Source organism: Malaya genurostris, chromosome 2 (genome assembly GCF_030247185.1).
Source record: "Malaya genurostris strain Urasoe2022 chromosome 2, Malgen_1.1, whole genome shotgun sequence".
NCBI classification, from domain to species: domain Eukaryota; kingdom Metazoa; phylum Arthropoda; class Insecta; order Diptera; family Culicidae; genus Malaya; species Malaya genurostris.
In genome coordinates, this window is record NC_080571.1 from 26,968,292 (window position 1) to 26,972,204 (window position 3,913).

Sequence of the window (3,913 nt, forward strand, 5' to 3'; positions counted from 1 at the left end):
GTTTGCTTAGATTTGTGCACTTTTCGCTGTGTGAAATTCACAGTAATCGAGATCAAGTGAAGCCTTTTTTTGCGAAAAATGTTCCAGAGTTTAATGTCGTAGAGAATTACGCAATTTGACTCTTCTGAATGCTGGAAACGAATCCCTACAGCATATTGATAGTTTCTTTCAATAAAATATGCAAATCCGAAATGAAATAATCGACATTAAAATTCTGTATGCGGCTATTTTTATAGCCGTTAGGACCGCCCATTAGTGAAAAAGCTACAAACGAAATCAGGTAGAAACAAGCCTCTCAACAAAACTTGAATCAGTTTGGATTGTATCGCCACTGCGAGCAGATGTGTTTTGTGTCGTCTGCACGCTTTCGACAAGAGCGATTACGTCACAGCTGCCAGTCATTAGCATTGGGGAAAAAAACAACGGTGGAGAGCATTGCACAATATCAGCCGTTCTAATGGCTCTAAAAGTTTTCTAAAGAACTATTAGGATTTGTTGTTTGCAAATCGTAGGGAAATATCCTCAGTTTACTGCAAATCAAGAATAGTTTGCTTAGATTTGTGCACTTTTCGCTGTGTGAAATTCACAGTAATCGAGATCAAGTGAAGCTTTCTTTGTTTTTGCGAAAAATGTGAAAAAGAAGAATGCGTGCATAATTCATACAATTGATATTCGGAAGTGTTAAGGAACATGTCAGTTGTTTTCGTATTCACGACATCCAGTTATGTCTCTGACATTACCCACCCGCCTTTTTTTATTTACTGTTTGCTTTCATTTTCTTCCTGCTTCTTATCCCTTGCCAAAAAAAAAACTGTTTTTTCGCTTGTGTGACAGTTCGGCGTTGTCATAGCAGCACACTTGAAGTGAATTTCCCCATTCATACCCGGCCGGGGTGGAGTGGCGAATATCGCGATTTAAAAACGGCGAAAGAATAATTAGCTGGCCGCCACTAATAAATAAATGATATGAGCAACAGTTGCCGGAAGATATTTATGTCCTGTAATAAAGTGAACTACTGGCGGATAGAATTTAATAGCACCATTGCCCGCAACATGAAGTTCATAATCGGACACGACGAGATTAATGACACATTCTGCAACTTCAAACCGATCGCAGTATGCGAGAGAGAAAAAAATTAGAGGGTTGTATTCAAGACACGACCGAGCACAATAACATTCAAAATGGAACGTTTCTAAGGTCTTCATAATATATACAAAAATAAAGAGATGATGATACACTAAACTAAAAACTTTTCCAATTGACTAATTACAAACTTGCTCTAGTTTAAGCGCTTAGATTGTTGGCGAATGATAAAATTGACAATTAGATTTTTTCTTGATAATTAATTATATTCAATTTTGATCCCTTTCCACAATTTTTTACATTGTTAAAATTTTGAATAACGTCCTTTAACTAGAATTCAAAGTTACTTGAAAGCTCAATTTTAGATACAAACAACCTAAAGATTTAATCCTGAACAAATGAAACTGTTTTATTTTATGACAATAATCTTCGAGAAACATACAAACTTATTAATTTTATAAACAGTTAATCGATCCAAGAGAAGATTTTATTTATTTTAACGAAAAATGTTGTACCAGTAAGCTCAGTAATAGTGTAATTTTATTAATCCTTCTTCAAAATCGTCGATAATCTTCGGAAAGTGTCGGTAAATAATATGGCAACAATACGAGGAAGAAAAATGTGTAACAGTCCGCATAAAATATTTAGTTACTTACATTGATTTTCGCTTTGGCATATTAGGAATATACGAAATGGATACGCAACAAAATTCAGAAATTTTGTTCATATTGTAACTTGATGTTATTAACACATGAATGAACATTGTCATAGTTACAATGCGTGTTTTGAAGCAAATAATAATTGAACTGAAACTGGCCGTTTACCAAATTCTACGAGGGTTGCTATTCAAACGATACATGTAAAATCGCAAGTAAACTTACCTTTAGTTTATCTTTGATACTATATGATATTGTATCTAATTGTACTGTATATGTGAGCCTGTGGAACTCATTTATACTACTAAACCAAGGAGACCGCTTTTAAATAAGTTTCAGAATTTAATTTTGAATCTTTTGAAGCGTTTAATACCTGGTGGGACAACAACTTGTTCAGTCACATATAATGAAGAAGAAGTTTCTATGATTATCATAATAACACAACTTTATACTGAATCCATTTTCGCGCCACCGTTTTGTTCGTATGGGAATGGAGATTTAAGTATGCAAACCGATCCGTTGACAAATTAAAACATTTTTAAGCTTACAATATTGAAGCTTTGGAATCATTTAAATGAGGAAATTCCATTAACAAATCATCAAGGAACAAGCGCTGTAAATTAGATCCGAATTAGATCTATTGCCGATAATACTAAATTAGCCTGATAGTTACCAGAGAACCAAAAAAAAAACTCAATTCAAATAAATTTTTCAATGGAATGCAATTGAAATATTCAAATGACGTTTTCTCATAAGTTTAAGTTAAATGTTTCCGAATCGATTGGAATGTTTCCGAATCGAATTATATAAATCCATCAACAAATAACTGAGGTATGAGCGTTCAAAATTATGGCAGAAAAATGTTACGCGATTAGTTTTGCATGTTTTAATTTGACACCCAGCCTCGGGAAGCGAAGTGTAAGGCATTTTTAATGGCAAAATCGACCAACAATTTGCTAAATACATGGGATGTTTAAAAGAACCGATAACCATGCTGGTTCGGTTTCTCAATAGCTAGATGATATATAAGATATTCAAGCGAACACGAAGCGGTGTTGTGCAGACAGCAGGAAGTTTCACCAACACATAATGCAAAAGCGACAATCCAGCAAGTGAACGCATATACAATCCAGTCATCAGCTCACTGGACGAGCTACTTGTTTCATTCGCAGTCAAACATCAACTAGGCAAAGAAATATTGTGCAGCCTATATTTATAGATTTCTCTTCATACTACGCAGAACGATGTGGTGTTTTTTATGCATGACGCAAAGCCTCCTATGCCGAACAATAAGTTGACGTCATTTTGTAAAGCAGGGATTGGTGGATGAAAACATAGGTCGATTCCAACCATTTTTTCAATAGTATGCTATTGAAATACTGAAACGACGTCGTCATACATGTTTAAGTTAAAAGTTTCCGAATCGATTGGTTGTTAAATTATAACAATCCATCAACAAATGACCGAGTTATTAACGTTCAAAATTATGACACAAAAAGGTTACGCGGCTATTTTTGAAACTTTTAATTGACACCCGGCCCCGTATAGTGAAGAGTAAGGCATTTTTAATGCCAAAAAAATTAATGGCACTCGAGCACTAGCGGGTTGTTGTTGTTTATTCGACGGAATAAATTGTAATCGATTTGTGAATGAAAAAGAAATTCCCATACCGGGAATCGAACCCGGGCCTTCCGGGTGAGAGCCGGATATCCTAACCACTAGACAATATGGGACTGCTGTCGAGAGCAGAGTAAAGTGCATTCAAAATCACCGACTCCATGCACATTCGTATGACCGGTCATCAATGGATGGTGATTTAATAATTCAAACAGAAACAAACGAAAACATTACCATCTAATTTCAAGTGGACACCGTTACCGGATGAAGTAATTTTCTTCGGTCGCACTATCTTACAGGCGCCTTGGAACCGAACTCTCGTGGATACTCTCTACCCTCGTCTGGGGGACCAATTACATGGGGTTGATGTGCAATCGAATGAATGCTGAATGACGAACTCCGGTCAGCTCCGCAATTGGAGATAATTTCAACGACCACAAATGTGTGAAATGACTGATGAAGACGACGACGACGGCGACGATGACGCCGGATTGCGTAAGTTACGAGAGCTGATGTGATGTCAATTTGACCGCACAGTGTGTGTGTCGGACGTCAAT

At 36.3% G+C, this 3,913-nt stretch overlaps 1 non-coding gene across 1 annotated transcript; it reads right to left on the reverse strand.

Moving 5' to 3' along the window:
• Positions 1–3,400: 3,400 nt before the first annotated feature.
• Trnae-cuc (transfer RNA glutamic acid (anticodon CUC)) lies at positions 3,401–3,472 on the reverse strand. Its single transcript has one exon. It is a non-coding gene; the product is annotated as a tRNA-Glu (tRNA).
• Positions 3,473–3,913: the final 441 nt, after the last annotated feature.